This window comes from Cupressus sempervirens, chromosome 7 (assembly GCF_028749045.1).
Source record: "Cupressus sempervirens isolate cs-2001-9-10 chromosome 7, ASM2874904v1, whole genome shotgun sequence".
In the NCBI taxonomy this organism is placed as follows: domain Eukaryota; kingdom Viridiplantae; phylum Streptophyta; class Pinopsida; order Cupressales; family Cupressaceae; genus Cupressus; species Cupressus sempervirens.
Genome location: NC_143124.1, coordinates 428,828,892 through 428,848,764, shown reverse-complemented (window position 1 = coordinate 428,848,764; position 19,873 = coordinate 428,828,892). Strand labels below are relative to the sequence as shown.

The 19,873-nt window shown below is 34.4% G+C and overlaps 1 pseudogene; it reads right to left on the bottom strand.

Annotated features, from left to right (window-relative positions):
• Nucleotides 1–18,816: 18,816 nt before the first annotated feature.
• LOC149547373 (DNA N(6)-methyladenine demethylase ALKBH1D-like) lies at nt 18,817–19,320 on the bottom strand (annotated as a pseudogene).
• Between the last annotated feature and the right edge of the window lie 553 nt (nt 19,321–19,873).

Below are 19,873 nucleotides of genomic sequence, written 5' to 3'. Positions count from 1 at the left end.
GCATGAATGAAGATGCAAGATGTTGAAAATTCAAGATCAAGTCTTTAAGTTTTCATGTTGTTGTTGAGCATGGAAATTTTTCAATGGATTTTGAGTGCAATGCTAGTTGATGTCAAACTCTTAGTAGCTATGAAGTGATGGAAATATCTATGGATGCCAAGTAATTCTAGGATTGGTTGATGCCAAGTTTATAGATGTACAAGCACTAAACTTTAAATGCAAGAAGTTTTGAAGGGTATATGGTCACTTTTCATTCATTCTTCATAATTTTGAATTTGAGCAAGAGAAAATAGAGTAGAAGATGACTCAAAAATTTGTTCAAAGTGTATGTGAAAAATTCAGCAATGATCTCACACCAAAATATAGATTTTACAAGGTATTTATCACAAGCTAAGCTATGCAGTTTTAGTTTGCATAAGCCCTAGTTTGAGAAATGGCATCTAGTTCTAAAAAAGTAGAAGAGAAAGAGATTCTAAAGGTTTAGCTTGTCATTAACAAAGTAAAACAACATATATTTAAGGCCATCCCTTATATAGCATATAAACAAGATCCCTCTAGTTCACATTCAATGATCTTGCCAAACATCATAATGGTACAAGATTGTAGGAAATGTTACAATTGTAAAATTGGTAGCATTGGAGACTTAGAAATCAGAGAAGCTGATGATAGATTATGTGATAATGGTATTCTAAAAGAAGAATATAAAATAGTTGAGAGAAAGGGTTTGACCTATGCCCTAGATTTTCCTAGTATTTTCAAGACTAAATGGATTAGAATTGTGTTAAGCCAAATACATGATGGATCCTTATGGCTAGAAGGTGGACTAATTAAGATAACCAAAAGGATAATTCATAGGGTTACTAGCTACCCAACCCTAGATTGGCCCAAGACTCTAAGAAGTGACTCCAAGGAAGTAATAGAGAAAAATAATGGAGCAAAATGGAGTAAGAGAGGGATGACAATTGATACTATCACTAATCCAATATTGGACTTTTTTATTAGGGTAATCTCTCATAAAATCTATCAATCTAGAAAATTGAATAGTGTACCCTACATTGCAATAGATGTTGGTTATAAAATTGTAACGGAAGATCATACATATGATCTAGTAGAACTTTAGCTACAACAACTGATGGAGAATCTTGGAGCTATAAGGAAAACCAAAAGTGCACAATGCAAGTTTGGTGCAATACTTGTATGTGTATTCTTCTATGTACAAAATACTTTTCCCTCCTTTGGCATAGTAAGCTAGAAAAGAAATAGATCAATAGCAATGTATATCAATTAATTCATTGAGCAAATGGGTGAAATTTTGGAAATAATGATGACTAGCTATTTTGAAGATTTTAAGAAATTCATGAAAGAAAGAATGAGGATACCTATTTCATTGGTTGAGAAACATTACAATGATATATGTTTTCTAGTTGATGTTGATTACACATTTGTACAAGTTTCCATACCAAGAGTCAAATGGTTAAGACCACTTGGATATGAGATCAATGTTGATGAGGCATCAACAACAATCACAACACTCCTAATAGAGGAAATTGACAAGCCTGCTAAAATCTTAGGGAATTATGATGTGATGAAATGAAAGTTTGAAATGGAATTGAAAACTACCTCCACACTCAAGAAGAAAGATAGGCTAGTTAAGAAGCTAAAGGCAAAATTTGGTGAAGATGCAGCTAAGGAAGAAGAGGAAGAAGATGAAGAGGATGAAGAAGAAGAAGAAGAACAAACACAAGAACTTCTTACATTGACCCAAGGCATGGGAGAAGACAAGGAAGAAGAAGAAATATAAGGTGTTGAGGAAGAAGAAGCCAAGGAAGCACCCACACAAGATGAGCCAAAGAAGAGGAAGGAAAGGCACAACCGGTAGCTAAGGCAAAGAAAACTACTAAACCTAGCCAAGACAAGCCAAGTGCACCCACCACTAGAGCCAACGCATGGGAAACAACACAAAAGGCCAAGGAAAAATCCAAACAAATAGAGCAAGGCATCCAAGTGCAAAAGAAGCAAAGAAGAAAATATGTTGCACAACCAAATCTAGGTGAAGAAAGGACTGAATTGTATGACATAAGTCAATTCAAAGTGGTAAGTCCCAAACCACCTTCTAATATTGAAAACTTATGTGAAAATGTCAAAAATAATGTAGATTCATCTAGTTTAAAGAATATTGATTTTGAGAAACTTGGAAAAGAGGAGAAGAACCTAGTAGAAGAAGCACTATATGCTATGATGTCTAAATTTAAGACTTCGCCATTAGAATTTTCTAACTCAAAACCCAAGAAATTATATGATTTAATTGAGAAAAAATGGCATTATTGTTTAAATTTGGAAAAGCAAATAAGGGAAACTACTTTGGCCCATTTAATGCCAAAACTGACAAAAGGGAAGATTGCTAAGGATGCTAAGAAATATGGATTTAGGTTTACACCTAAGTATAGAGTCTTCAACATAGTTCAAAACAATATTGAAGATGTGGTCAAGAAATCTTCCCAAATATGGAAACTTATCTGTGGGTTGATCACTATAAAATAAGGAGAAGTGGACCCCTTTGAGGGAAAGAATAATGACAAGGATGATGATAACAAGCAAGAAGATGATATAGTTGGGGTAAAAATAGAGAAGAAAAATGATGACATGGAAACAACTAAACAATAGCAAGATGAATAGGTTATGGAAGATACACAAATATCAATTGTCAATCCTCCACATGACATAGTCAAGTGTGCTAAAATTGTTATTGTAAAAGATGTTTTTGATGTTCTATCTTATAATGTCAATCCATTAATTGTAGATGACTTGAAAAAAATGTTGGACCAATCTACACTACAAGCCAAGCTGTGTGATAAACCAATTTTGGTAAGTGTCAAAGAACTCCAAAAGGCAGTAACTAGGGTTACAAGGGACAAGGTGAATCCACAAGAACCACCTTCTACCATCCCTTTAGTTACTCAAGTTCAACCTTTAAGCCAAACAATAGTAGATACATCTACTAAGGTTGATACATTTATTAAAGTTGAAAAAGTGAAGTAGAGGTAGATTGGAGAAGAAAAAGATAGTACAATTAGACAACAAGAATCAGGATAGATAGATTCTTCTATACCTAAAGCACAAGGACAAGGTGTTGTTCAAGTCATTGTATCAGATAAGAGAAAATCTGAAGAAAGTGAGGAAACACCTAAGATAAAGGAACAAGAAGTCATCTAGGCATTGGTAAGTGTACCTTCATTTGGCACCTCTCCTACAAAAGTTTGTTAGAAGCTGAGCACAAAAGCTATACCATTGCAAAATCTCAATGTTAGGCTCAAGCTCTTCAAAAGTTGAAAAGGTAACTCATTATGGAGATATCACTCTAGATGAAGAAATAGTGATTCCTAAATTTGACTATGATACAATGACATTAGAGAAAATAAGTATTTTGCAACAATAACTAGAGAAGAAAAAACATCAAGAAATGCTTAGCAGAGAACACAAGCAAAGGAAAACACTTCAAGACATTAAAGGCATCTTTCTAGATGCATTTAGCTTGCCAACTCCTGAAGAGACCAAGACACTACTAGAACAATTGTCAAATATAATGGAAAAGATCAAAAGTGAAGACATTGAAACTAATGCTAAACTTTTAGAGTGATTAGAAAAGAAATTTTAGAACATGGTAAATGAGAAGATATCTAGTGAGGTAGCACTGACTCAAGTTGCATTGGCAACAAAAGTTGAGGATGTGAAGAAGGTACTTAAGAATATATTCTCATAGTACACCAAATTTTTTGATCCTACACTCTTCATCCAAGAGACTAGACATTGCATTCTGAGCTTGGAGAGAAACCTAAACATATCAACCAATTAGCTACCTTAGAACTTGACTCAATACATTGCTTCAAACACAAAGTCAATTAGCTATATTAATATCAGAAGAGGCTAGCATAAGAGCCAAATTGATATATATATATATATATATATATATATAGGCACCTCTCACTCCTCATATGGAGATACTACATAAGGAGCTAGGCTATGTAGAAACTTTGCTAAAGAAAGACCCCAATCTTTCTAATCTAGATGGCCTAGTACACTTTGTTGTCAAGCTTGCTATCCAAATCAAGTCACTAGATGTTGCATGTGACAACTGGAATGCAACTTTTAAAATTATAATGGAGGTTCATAAATCATTTTTGGACAAGTACACTATATGTGTATAGCCCATTTGACACAAGTGTCAAAAGGAGGAGATAGATAAAAGGGGGAAGATAGCGAAAAAGTGGGAGAATATCCTATGGGGGAAAATAAAGAAAGGGGGAGAAATATAATGTAGTGATAGAAATAGAGCAGCATGAAAGAGTATAAATGCATTGAAGTCAAAGAGTACTAGCAGAGACAAATCTACTCAGACATAAAATAAATATATATACTCAAGGGGAATTATAAATTTTTGAGGTATATAGGTCATTGCAAAATTTTAAAATTTTGAAGTTTTATGTATAAGTTGAGTCATGGATATGTTATACTCAAGAAGATTAGATTGATTATGTATTTTCAAGTTTTTTTTACACTCATGCCAAAGGGGGAGATTGTTGATCTCAGATTGGTTTTTACAAGTGAGTGTCAACACACTTAAGCCATTTACTTAGTTCATGCTAAATTAGTAATGCATGTCAAGTACAATATGTAAATATTAGACCATGCCGAGTTGCAAAGAGTGCCAAGTCACTCAAATGCCAAATAGATAGACCATGCCAAGTAATTCAACTGTCATGTAAAAAATTGATGTTGAGCAGTGCAGGTGTCGAGTCAGAACATAATTACAGTATATGTTGACCATCAAAGACTTCATATGTTGAGTAACACAGATTGGACATATTTTTTTTATTATGGCACAAACAACTATGTAAACCATTTTTCAACCAACACAAAGGTAGATTTCAATATTTTGGAGATAAGGATAAATCTATATGTAGATTCCCTATGCAATTACATGCGGCCAATTAGAAAATGGGAAGGTTTAAGCAGTAAAATGGATAAATCTCAACCATAGATTCATACCTAACCCTAAGCCACTAGAGTCTTCTTAAAGAGGATGAAGCCCTAAATTCTAAATATGAGGGAACAATGTAAGAAGGTGTGAATGATCGAATTGGAATGGAAAACAAGACAATTTGTAGAACATTCAAGGTGACTTAGCAGTAAGAGTGAATTGCAAAATCAGTTAAGTGAAGAATAGAGGATATAGGATACAACATTGATACATCAGATCATGATTGATCATTTAGAGATTGAATAGAGGTGATCTTTCCTTAGGCAAGCAAGTGTCAATTGTATGATCTATGTTGAGACATTCTAACAAGTGATTTCAATTAAATCTCTTAAGTAGAGTAGTCCTAACAGGCTATATTAAATCCTTTAATAAGGTGATTACTTAATTGTAAGTTAAAGTCCTCTAACTAGGCACACTTCTAACAAGGTACTGAAATCCTCTTACAAGGTGGGACTTAATAGTCTTTGTAAGCCTTTAATAGGGAAGGCCTTTCATAGGGTAGATCATGATTCATGGTCAAACCATTGTAACCTTAATTGGACACACTTTATTGCTATAGTAGTGAAGATTTTTGGGTGTCATCCCCACCCTAGTTTTACCTTCTCACTTGGAGGGTTTTTGGGTGATCATATCTGGTGTTAAGTGTGTTTGTTTGATTACATGTTTAATTGATTGATGCATATGCTTTATATGTTATTTCAGTATATTAATGCATGTGATGTACAAATGTTGAAAGTTTTATGAGATCAAGTTTAAACTCCTAATTCAGCCACCCCCCTTCTCAGAAGTTTACTCTCTTCCCACTTGTAATTAAAACAAGTGTAAGCCAAAAAAATACATTAGTAGAGTCTAAGTTACCTAGTGATGAATGAGATGAGGAACACAGTTATGACTAAATGTTAGCAATTTAAACATTTGGGAATGAATCAAGATTTGATGTCGATAGAGATGAATTTTTGGATTGGTCAAAATGTGTAAAATATAATTATTGATGATCTCACATATTTAATTTTGGAAATAGGAATGGGAAAGTAAGTTTTGAGAGGGAGGGAGGGGGGTGGGGGGTGAATTAGCACATAAGACTTCTACCACTAAAAAATTTCACCATTATCCATCTCATGACTATTAACATGTAAATTGAAATATGAAAGCATGCATAACATCCATAGCATAAATTAATTCAACACATCACACAAAATATTTTGGTTACTAGAAACCCTCCAAGGAGAAGTTAAAACTAGGGTGGGCAGGACACTCGAATATATTCACTACTGCAATAATAAAGTGTGTCCAATGATGGCTACAAAGTTTTGATCATGATCTATGTCTATCCTATAAGAGGTATGCTTCATTCAAGGCTTACAAAGATTGTTAGGTATCACTTTGACTAAAGGATTTAAAATCATAATTATGTAATCAGTCTTTTAGGAGAGTTACAAAATTTTGTTAGGACTACTCTATTAGGAGATTTACCCTGTATCACCTATCTGGTCCTTCGATTAGAACCTATCTACTAGATATCATATCTCCTCTTTACAATATACATCTTGATCCTCCTAATATAATATCTTCTCTAACCTTTTACTACTTAGCTTCACAACTAAACTATTCTTCTTAACTGATTATGATCTATTGCTAATTCAATTATCTATCTTCTCGATGTTTCTTTCACACAAGATATTTTCCTTAGTATCTCCCTTTACATATATACTCCCACTTATAGGTTACCTCTTTAATTAGCCATCATGGAGATGGTCTTAGGTAATAAATAACAACTTTGGTTGATTTCTATTGTTGCCTAATGCTTCCCAATTTATGATTGGCATCATGTATTGCATAAGGATGTGTGAGATGACTTGATCCTTATCTCTTCATATCAAAAATTCAATATTATGTTAACCAAAAAAGGTTTACATAGAATTTTGTGCCATTACAAACATCTAAATCATTAAATGGGTACTTAGCATCAATAGGCTTTTGATGCTTAGCCTTAATTATGCTCTTATGTTGTTTACTTGTCTCTTGAATCACCCATCATGCACTAATTATTCAACATGCACTATCTACTTGGCACTTGAGTGAATCACCACATACTAACTTCTGGGTACCTACTTTTAGCATGTATTGTCTAGAGACTTTTTCTCAACATGCTCTAATCACTCAGATCACACTAATCACTTTTCTCTCTCTATTCACTCAACACACAGTATGCACTTGGCACAAATAGTAGGTCAATCACAGTGGTGACCAACAAACAATACTAGATGATAATTTAATGTTTTATCAGTATAATGTAAAAACCATAATAATATTAACATTTAATGCACAATTTGAGTGTGTTAAGTTATCTAACATAAGGATTCAATGAGAGGTTTCAAGAAGTTTCAAGAAAGATTTAGAAAGAAGAAATGATGGAAAAATTCAATGAATATGATTAAACCCTAAGATCTATGATTATGTTTAACTGGAAAAAATATTAATTTTTTCTATTTAAGGAGACATAAGAGATAATGTGTGGTTGTTGGTTGGTGAATTTATAGAGAACTAGTGAAGAACAACATTGCAGAGGAAAAGTGAGAAGTTAGTGAATGTTTGTTTGGTTGAAGAGTTCTTGAGTAGATTAGAGATGGAGAATGTGAAGAAGTTGAGTAAATAAACCAAGAATGAGCCAAATGGAGATATAGTTTAGGGGTAAATATGTATTTATGTGTTCCAGTAGAGAAACATATGGGACATTCTATTAGGATTCTTTTAGAAAAAAATGAAATCTTGAATGAGATTCTTAGTTTAGCTCAGTTCACTGCTTGATTAATCTACTAGTTTTCTATTATAAATTTGAGAGATCGATGTACTATTTAGCTTCCCACATATGATAAAGTTTCTCATAAATTAACTATGACCAACTTAGAAAGTAATGTCTACTATCAAAGAATTTTTATTGCAACATATTTAGAACTAACCTTAGGCAGTTCAGTTGTTATCTTAGGGAAGCCTCAAGAAATTAGATGAAAATATGGAGAGAAGGGTAGTTATAGATCAAGACAACAAAAGCATAGTGTATCTTTCTCAAGACTTGCAATAGTCTAGTTTGTATTTTGTGGACTATTTAGGATCTTTAAAGGATATTATTTTATATAATGATTAATTTATCTAATATAAAATGAACATATTCTACCCAACTACAAATCATATATTTGAGATAGAAAACTAAATAGAATTAAAATATAGCCATTGTTTATACACACACCATATAATTTACTAGTTACTTTGACATTCAAAGAAGAAAATATTAAAAAACACTAGTATAAAAACAACAATATATGACTTTAAAAACTACTAATATATATATAAGTGACTAAACTTAGTCATGTGACTAATAGTAGTTAATATCCAATCATTTATAACACCACTAAATTTACTACTAAATGACTTTAGTCACTTATTTGGTCACTGATTCTGATCATTGATTTGGTCACATACTTAGTAGTATATTTAATCACATATTTAGTAGTATGTTTGTTCATAATAGGGTACAATGGAATCAAACCACCATCCTTTTTCTTGTAAGCAGATGCTCTTCCATTGAGTTAGCACCCTTAAAAGAATAATCATACAATGTGTAACTTTTTATGTTATCTTTGTTCATATCTTTTGAGTTAACCTCATTTCTTTTGTGATTTAGACCTAGTTTTAATTTATAATTAGTGTACCTTTATCCTCATTTAAAACCACCATAAGAATGGTCAAATGGGGATAGTGCTAAATGAGTGAAAAAATAGAAATGTTTGGACAAAGAATAAAAGTATAGATGCATAAGATAGTGATATTGTATGAGAAGATTATCACCCATAATGACAACTAAGAGAAGCATTGAGCATAAGAACTGCAGAATCCTATAGCTAGGCAAAATTGGCAAATTTTTTATTAAAAAGTAAAATATGACAAGACTTGCAAAAACTACCATAAGGCCAAATGACCAAAAAATTGAAGAACAAATCTTCTCAAATGAGCTTGCTACTATAGTTTCTACTAGAGCCATCTCCAATTAGTCACCACCTAGATATTTATACCACATACATTTCTAATCATAAAAAAAATGCACTTTACAATTGATTTAGTCATTTTGCTATATAAATATATATATATAATTTTGGGCACCTTGTAAATCACTTATATATGAAAGATGACATGGAGTAAATAATATATATTATTATATTAATACTATAAAAAAGAAGCATAAAGGAATATCTATCTAACCATATATATCTCCCACATGCATATCAATTTATTTGAGTCTCCTCTCATAGATAGATTTATAACTTCTTCAAAGCTGCAAATCAAGGTAAATTTCAATTTATTAAAAGAATTCCTAGATTTCTAATTATGATAATTTAAGGAAAATTATATCACAAAAAAATTTATGAAGAGAAAATATTCCAAACTCATTTCTTAAACTATATTGAAATGAAAAGAGAATTCAAAAGTTCATCTTTGGGCCTCTAAGCCAATAACCATGAACCTTAGAAATCATATATTGAAAAGTTTAGATCCATCTAACTAATGCAAATGATGTTATACTAAAACCAAAAAGTAAAGTTTGAATATGAGTGTCATCATGATGGAAGTCAAATGCCATTGAGCTATTAGCATGAGGCAAATTGCAACTTGATGGGGACACAACCCAAGAACAGAATGGATACAACAGAAAAGGGAAATTATATTAATTGAGAAAATAAGATAGTACAAATAGTACAGAGAAAATAAACTTTAGAACATGCCCTAAGGGCTTACAATAGCATAAATCTGGAGAATATTTCTCCTTTTAGCACCTCCTCTCAAACTCTACTCTGAACTGCCTTTTAAATTACCAGAAATCTCCTTAAATAGACCCGGGAGGGTTAAGGACTAGGAGTACATTCTAGAAAGTGCTAGTAGGCATCCACTGATGAAATAGAAGGTTCCGAAAGCTGCGTTAGAAGTTGGTGCAAATCTAGAAGAATCCAAAAACGGTAACCAAACTTCCGGGAGGCATAACTTTTGAAACGTAGCTCCGATTGATGAACCGTTTACATTTTCAGAAAGCTCTCGAAGTGCTCTATAGCCCTATGGACAAGCTTCACTCATCACTCATTTTTCGACCCTTTTTGAGGTCATTTAATGCCCCAAACCTGACTTTGAAGCATTCTTAGGAGGTCTCCAAAACTTGAAAAACTGCAATAACTTTCAAACTGTGGGGCCTATTGACCTAATTCTTTTTCTAGAATGCTCTAAATCATTATTACATTCATCTGGCCAATTCACACCTTCTAGTTTACCAAAATGATGGTCCAAATACATGCTCCTATTTTTTTGGGATTTTCAAACACACTAATAGTTGAACTATGAGAGTTGGAACCTTTATTTGAGCCAAATGGGTATCCAAAAATGTAAAGACATGAAACATAAACTAAGTCTAAGTACATTTTTTTGGGTGACACAGGATTGCCCTTATACCTCTAGATGCTCCTGCATTAGACACCCAAGGTAGATTGAAAAGTGACCCTATCACTTTATGGATGGTAGAGGAAATCCCAAATGGGAAACCTCAGCTGCTGAAATCCAAGTTGAGTCCTTGATCGGTCATCCTTTCCATTTGACCAAATACTCTTCATACTGCCTGTTTCTGGTACTCCTACCCACACGATGATCTAGAATGTCTTCTATCTCCTCCTTCTTAGAAGTAGGAATTGGACATGGCTCTAACACCAGCTCATCATCTGCACCATCATCATGATACTCTGTTAAATCTGCAATGTTGAAAATGGGAGAGATGTGAATACCATCTGGCAACTCCACTTCATATGCATTTCTTGAGTCATGTTTCTTCAAAATTTTGCAAGGGCCAAATTTCTTCATTTTCAGTTTATTGTAAGTACCAGCTGGAAATCTTTCTTTTCGTAAGTGTACCATGACTAAATCTCCTACTTGGAATTCCTTATGTCTTCTCCTTTGGTCATCCCTAGCTTTATACTCTTGATTCATCTTGGTTATGTGTGCCTGAACCTCCTCATGTAGACGCTTGATATGTTCAAAAAATTCCTCAGCTTCAGCACTGTCCTCTCCCCTTGTTCTATCTTCCTCAATTCTGGTGCAGTCCTTGGGCTATTCCCATATACAATTTGAAATGGTGATTTTCCAGTACTCCTATTTATAGAGTTATTGTAAGAAAACTCTGCTTGTGGTAGAATCAAATCCCATCCCTTCGGCTTATCCCCAACTAAACATCTCAGCAAATTGCCCAGACTTCTGTTTACCACTTCTGTTTGGCCGTCAATTTGTGGGTGATGCGTGGAACTGAATTTCAAGTCTGTTCTCAACTTTTTCCACAATGTCCTCCAAAAATACCCCAAAAATTTAGTATCTCTGTCAAAAACTATACTCCTTGGAAGACCATGTAGTCTTACCACCTCTTTGAAAAACAAGTCTGCAATATGGATAGCATCATGAGTTTTGTGGCATGGAATAAAATGTGCCATTTTGGAGAACCTATCAACCACCATGAATACTGAGTCATTACCCCTTTGTGTCCTTGGAAATCCAAGAAAAAAATCCATACTTATGTCCTCCCATGGCCTTGATGGAACAGGCAACGGCTGATAAAGACCTGTATTGTGACTACACCCCTTGGCAACTTGACAAACCTGGCAACTTTGTACGAACTTCTTCACATCCTATGAAATTTGAGGCCAAAAATAATGTTCTCTAAGAATGGAAATGGTATTATCTCGACCAAAATGTCTTGCCATCCCTCCACTGTGTTTCTCCTTAATCAGATTTTCCCTCATGGAACTCCTTGGAATGCACAATTGACTACCTTTGAACAACATGCCATCCTGAATCAAATAATCTAACCACTTTGTTCTATCTACAGCAACAGGCTCTTTACAAGCTTTCCATGCTTCAACAAAATCAGGATCCTCGGGGTACAAATTCTTGAGTTCATCAAACCCAACTACTTCAACCTGCATTACTGTAAGCAGTGACTGTCTCCTACTTAGTGCATCTGCAAGCCTGTTAGATTTTCCACTTCTATGCTTCAACACAAATGTATAACTCTGCAAGAATTCTACCCACTTCATATGCCTCTGATTCAATTTACCTTGGCTATTTAGGTACTGTAATGCCTGATGATCAGTATATAAAACAAATTCCTTTGGCAATAAATAATGCCTCCATTTCTTTAAGGCCTGAACTATTGCATAGAACTCTTGATCATAAACATAATACTTCTTCTTTGCATCATTCAATTTTTTACTAAAATATGCAATAGGCTTACCTTCTTGGCTTAATATAGCCCCAATAGCACTACCACTAGCATCACAATCCACCTGGAACACTTTTCTAAAATTTGGAAGTGCCAACACAGGTTGTTATGTTACCTTCTTCTTCAGCAATTCAAAACTTCTCACAGCTGCTACAGTCCATTTGAACTCTTTTCTATCCCCTCTTATTGTATCAGTTAGGGGTGCACATATGCCACTGAAATTCTTAATAAACTTCCTATAAAAACTAACCAGACCATGAAATGATCTTATCTCAGTAGCAGACCTTGGAGTGGGTCATTCCAAGATGGCTTTTACCTTCTTTAGATCCATTTTTAGCCCTTCAGGTGATATAACAAACCCCAAATAGACTAACTCCCTTTTTGCAAAGACACACTTCTTTAGATCAATTAATAGTTTCTCTTCCCTTAGCCTTTCAAGGACACTACGAATATGCAGTAAATGTTCTTCCAAAGTCTTGCTGAAAATTAAAATATCATCCAAATAGAAAATAACAAATTTTCCCAAGAACTTCTTAAGTACCTCATTCATGAGCCGCATGAAGGTGCTTGGGGCGTTCGTCAATCCAAAGGGCATGACTAACCACTCATAAAGACCCTTTTTGGTCTTGAAGGCTGTTTTCCACTCATCTCCTTCTCAAATCTATATCTTATGATAGCCACTCTTCAGATCTATCTTTGTGAAGTACTGAGCTCCACTCAAGCAGTGCATAAGATCATCCATCCTTGGTAAAGGAAACTGGTACTTGATGGTTATCCTATTTATCGCTTGAGAATTTGTACACATCCTCCACTCTCCATCCTTCTTTGGTGCAAGTACTGCAGGTACTACACATGGACTCAGGCTCTCTCAAATTAAGCCCTTCCTCAACAGCTCCTAAACCTGTCTATTTAGCTCCTCTGTTTCAGTAGGAGTCATCAAACTAGCTCCTGGAATCAAATTTATCTGATGACTAATTTGCCTTACTGGTGGCAATCCATCTAGAACATTATCAGAGATAATATCTCCAAATTCCCCTAGTAAATTTGAAACTTCAAATTGTATTTCACTAATACCTTCTTTATCTTTCCTAGGAATCAAAGCATAGCACATATGCTGATGTTTGATGCCATATAAAAACTTCCTTCCATCAACAAGACAAATCCTAGCACTGCTACATACCTTTTCACCTTCCTTTTTCATGGACTTCAATTTGTGGCAAACTCCATCCTTTGTTAGAGAGTATGTGTTTGCACGTCCATCATGCACTGCATGTCTATCAAACTACCATGGTCTACCCAACAATAGATGGCAAACATCCATCGAAATAACGTCACAGAGAACTTCATCATGGTAACTCCCAATTTTGAATTTTACTAAACATTGTTCACTTACCAGGAGCTTATGATCATCTTTTACCCAAGAAATTTGATAGCGCTGGGGATGTTTCTCCCTCTTGAGCTTTAGCTTAGAGACCATCTCTTCTGATACTTGGTTATCAATGCTACCACCATCAATGATCACGTCACAACATTTATCCTCACACTTGCATCTGGTACGAAACAAACTCCTTCATTGTCCTGGTTCATTCTCACCACTTAGTAGGACTCTTTCATTTACCAAGGTCTCTCCTCTTTTTGCATCCTCTAAATGTGATGATTGTGCATCTTCATCCACATGAGCAACCCTAGCTTGGCCCTCAGCTCTCCTATCTATCCTTCCTTGTCATTGAGGGCATTCAAAGGCACGATGACCTTCTTCATTGCAATGGAAATAGGTACCACGGAAGCCTCCTCTTCCTTGTCCACATCCTCTACCTCTTCCTCTTTGATTTCTAAAGTCTTGATCATGGGAGCGGTTGAAACCCTCATTCCTTTGGTTTCTACTAGTACCCACATCTTCATTTTTCTTTTGGGTTTCATTGCGGCCTCCAGATGATCTACCACTTCCCCTTCCTCCTTGACCACGCCCTCTTTGTCTTCCTTCAAACCTTTTATTCAGCTTCTCTTCAACTCATAGGGCAAACTGGTATGCTTCTTCAACGCTGATCATTCTTACCAGACTTAATTCCTCCTGGATGCTAGGTCGCAACCCACTGATATAATGAGAAACCTTCTCCTTATTTTCTTCTGCATGCCCCGCTCTAATCAAGAGTCGGTAAAACTCCTCTATATATTCTTGGACTGATCTTCCTGCTTGCTTTAACCCATGCATCTTCTTAAATAGATCAAGCTCGTAGTCCACATGAATGAACTGCTTCTTCAATTTGTCCACCATGCAATCCCATCTTGTGATCTTCTCCTTTCCTCTTCTAAGTCTTTCCAGTTGAACCTCTTGCCGCCAGATTTTGGCATGGACTTTTAGTTTGGCCTTTGCAAACTTAACCCTATCTGGGTCCCTTATATCCTCATACTCAAAGTATTCTTCAAGTTCATTGATCCAATCGATCAACTCATCTGGTTTCAGATTTCCTAAAAATATACCCACTTCAATTGTAGGTCTTTTCCCAAACTTAGTAATGGCCCTAAAAAGCCTTTCCTCTACAGGATTCAGAACTTCCCCATCAACTTCCTCTTCTGGTCCCATTACTTCCTCTTCATTTTCATCCTCACTATTGTCACCTGCGGCAACATTTGATCCTCTACGAAGCTCCTCTTGCAATGCTTGTACCTGCCTCTGGAGGGCTCTAACCTCCTCAGGATCAATAGCTCTAGCCCTTTTGCCATGCTCTCTTCGTGGAGGCATCTTCTAACTCGAACCCACAACCACATAGTCCTGGTGCAAACTGCCTCACAGTCGGCGCTCTGTCTACACACTCAGGAAAACTTGCTCTGATACCATTTGATGGTGACACAACCCAAGAACAAAATGGACACAATAGAAAAGGGAAATTATATTAACTGAGAAAATAAGCTAGTACAAATAGTACAGAGAAAATAAACTTCAGAACATGCCCTAAGGGCTTACAATAGCATAAATCTGGAGAATATTTCTCCTTTTAGCACCTCCTCTCAAACTCCACTCCGAACTGCCTTTTACAATGCCAGAAATCTCCTTAAATAGACCCCAGAGGGTTAAGGACTAGGAGTACATTCTAGAAAGTGCTAGTAGGCATCCACCAACGAAATAGAAGGTTCTGAAAGCTACGTTAGAAGTCGGTGCAAATCTAGAAGAATCCAGAAACGGTAACCAAACTTTCGGGAGGCATAACTTTTGAACCATAGCTTTGATTGACGAACCGTTTACATTTTTGGAAAGCTCTCAAAGCGCTCTATAGCCCTATGGATGAGTTTTTCTCATCCATTTTTCGACCCTTTTTGAGGTCATTTAATGCCCCAAACCTAACTTTGAAGTGTTCTTAGGAGGTCTCCAAAACTCGAAAAACTGCAATAACTTTCAAACCGTGGGGCCTATTGACCTGATTCTTTTTCTGGAATTCTCTAAATCATGATTACATTCATTTGGCCAATTCACACCTTCTAGTTTATCGAAATGATGGTCCAAATACATGCTCCTATTTTTTTGAGATTTTCAAATGCACTAATAGTTGAACTATGAGAGTTGGAACCTTTATTTGAGCCAAATGGGTATCCAAAAATGTAAAAAAATGAAACAGAAACTAAGTCTAAGTACATTTTTTTGGGTGACACAAGATTGCCCTTATACCTCTGGATGCTCCTACATCACAATTCCTTTGAATTATTGATGGAAAGATTATTCAAGAAAGTCTAGTGACTCAAAACCTTAAGCAAAAGTTCATGGTCAAAGACCAAACCTCAATTATCTTGATATGCTTTTCTTTTTAAAGAGAATCTAACATTATTTAAAATATAGAATGATAAAACATTTGACACTTCGTTCCACTAACTGGTGGTTATGGTTGATGAATGTATTATCATTGATGTCAAGGTTTTGCAATCAAGTTTGTTGAAAAGTATGACATTGACAGTGATATGATTATTAACCAAAGCATGTGAGTCAAATAAACTCAGTTGACTAACCAAGCAATACAAGAAGGAATTGACAACAATTGTTTCTATGGAGACAAACATAAAAGAAAAGGATTTCATGAGTAATTAATAAAAAATGTCCAAGTGAAAAAATACCCTCTTCCTTGTCACGTATAGTGAAATATATCTTTGGCTAAGTATTATCATGCTTACAAAAAGTGTGAGGGAGATTATGCAGCAACATGAAGATAAACCTTAGCAAGTTCTATAGCCTATACATGGAAATTAATGATAGAATTTAATAGTAGCATATCATGGTCCCATCAAGTCAATAAATATGTAATCATGTAAACCATGATACAAAAATCACCAAGTTAATAAAGTTTGGAAAGAAACATATTTCAAATACACTCCAACATAAATTAGGGGCTCGATAAAATAAGAAAATTGAAAGAATCAATAAATATTTGATAGACACATACAATGAAGAATGGACAAATATAAAAGGAAGTGAATTATAAGACTACTATGAAGATCTTAAGTAATCATTGTATAGTGATAATTAGTGGGAACAATTGTTAAGGAAATGAAAATGACAAATACATAATGGTTTCAAATAAATTACAAAGATTTAAATAATTAGTGTCATTAAAGTTCCTAAAAAAATTTAAAAAATTATGATAGAGAAAAGGTAGTAGTGTACCTAATTTAAATAGTGACTTAAACAATTCATAAAAAGAGACAACCTGATATATTTTAGATGAGGCATCACTTCAAGACAATTGTTGTCATGAAGAAATAAAATCATCTGGGATATGCAACATTGGCATATGCAGATTTTCTCAAAGCATGTGGAAAATATATAGGGTTGATAAATAAAATATCAAGGCTACAATAATCAGCATCATTGACGACATTAGAAAAATGATTTGAAATCCTCAAGCACACAATAAGGAATCTTATATACTCAAAATTTAACTAAAAGAAGTTTTAATGTGGTAATGTTATTCAAGGGGTCAATGTTGATGCATAAGCCAAATAGAATACAACATATTGAAAGTACATTGACACACAATAAAGTATGGGTTGAAAGTAAAAGTATGTTATTAACAATATCAAAATGAAATACTATTGATTAAGTATGTTCTAAAGAGTGGGTTGGGCAAGCAAGGTTTTGATACCAAAGGAAAAGGTGAAGCATCTAGATTACATAGGGTCTTCCAAGGGTCTTAGAAAAAGTTAGAAGATGATAACCAAGAATGTATTTACCCAGAGGCACATTGTAGAGGTAATTTGATTGATTGAAAGAAAATGCAAAAATCAAAAAAAAAAAAAAAAAGACAAACAAAAAAGAAGCCTGATTTAGCAAGCAAGAAGAAAGAAAGCAGCAAGAACAAAATAAGGTTGACCCACAAGATAGATAAAATCCTAATATTCTTACAAGCATTATATTGGATAGCTTGCTCAGTAGATCAAATGCATTAGCTGATCTAAATGCAAGAAAAGTATGTAGACAAAAATCACTTTAACCGTAGTTCATAACATAAATAAAGAAGAAAAATAAAGGCATCTAACACACTAAATCCTTGATTCTACTTTAGAGTAAAAACAAATACAAGAATAATAGGAGCCTATGGATCATCTTATCAACTAACATGGGTTGTATAAACATAACTAGAAAAGATACTTAAAGAACAAAGTTATCCATTGTTAAATATCAAGTAGATCATCATTTTACTTGGGGAATGTTTAATAAGATATCAATCATGTGTAACTATGTTATTAAGATCTAATACTTTAGGAGCTTTTCTAATATAGGTCAATGATTTAGCATTAATTATCATGAAAAACCCAATATTTTCACTCCTAGTTGTTAATACTAAGATCAAGTCCCATTCTTTTCTACTATAGTCAAGCTCCAATAGAAAAATCCTCAACCTGCAACTACATCATGCATTTGAAAAACTTAAAGAATCTACTTGAACAATGAATGCAAAGTGTAAGAAAATGTCTCACAAAGAAAAACTCTAAGGTCCCTATACAACTATCAAATAGTCAAAAGAATTCTTGGTAGACTATAAGTATGCAAATATTTCAAGAATTAAATAGCAATCAAATTTGAAATACACTCTTCAATTCCATTAATAGGTCATTACATTAATATGGTTCATAAATAATGGGAACAGTGCATTTCTTAAATGCTCATCCAAGAAAGGATGTCATGTGCCAAAATTGATGTTCCTACTTGCCCTCACCAAAACAAACTTTCTCAATACTCGAACATTGAAACACAGAACCCCAAGTTGCAGTTTTTGATTAAAATCCTAGGTTTGAAATTGGAATATAGAAAATTCCATGGAGAAAATTGAATTCCTACTACTATCAATACTAAATAAAAACTAAAATTGTTCTACCTGAAAGTGAGGTTTACTCATCTTGTTGCAAGTCTAGTGCATTGAATAAGCCATTTGGGTGTAGTGTGAAGATTGAGATGAGATATGTCATGTGAAACACACCAAGATGTGCCTCAAAAGATCAAAACATCTCTAGTATTCAACATCATTCTCATGGCATTCTCATCTTTATATGTACTTATAGTATGATATATAAACTCTGCCAAATCACTAAATGAGAATGATAGAACAGGTATCCCTCTCTTCAAGCTTTAAGGGCTTTGATCCCTACCCTTGTGTAACCCTAACCTCCCACATTCTTCATAGAAATTGACAATACAGACATTAGGATGTGTGCTTGTAAGAACTTTCTCATCCTCTACACTGTGGGTTGCTCAAATAGCCTTGTCGACCAAAGAAACAAAATATGGAGGAATAGGCAGTGGAACTACATAGTTGTATGAAGAGCATATCTTTTTGTAGTGGTGTGAATCGTTTTTGCAACACTTTTTGAGGCACATCATCCACAAATTCTTTTTCCACCTATAGAAACCCCCTTCACCATTACCCAATCTTAAACATGTCTTCACAATATCAATTTTTTTTTCCTTCTCCAACCAATTCTTTAACAACAACATACCACTATTCAATTTCACGATTGTATTTTGGTGTTCACTTGTTTCTATTACTCTACAAAAATCAAGCACTTCTACTAAAACATTTCAAATAGTGCATCTAGATATGTCAATTTTTTCCATTGTAGTATTTAGAACAATGCCTCTACAAACATCAAGTTTTCCTCTTGCTACCCTCCACATTTGCCTCATGTCAAAAGAATTGGCTAAATTATATTGCAAATGCCCTAAATATTTTTGGCTCAAATTTGATCAACACACTCTAGTTTGATTTATAATGGTTTTGAACTCCATAAGAATGACATCTTCACAAATGGTTACTAATGTTTCTTTCAAAATACTTGTTGTTGAACATGTTGGTTGAGTGTGCCAATGGTGACTAGGAACTTGAGCCTAATCGTACAACATAGTAATGATGAATAAGATTCAATAGAGCCTCCATTACAATGAAAATATGCTAGAAATGAGATTTGTAGAGATGGATGATCAAAAGAACTGGAAATTATTATTCTTCACTATGTTTTTATCTCTAGAATATTTGATCTTTGCTATGTCT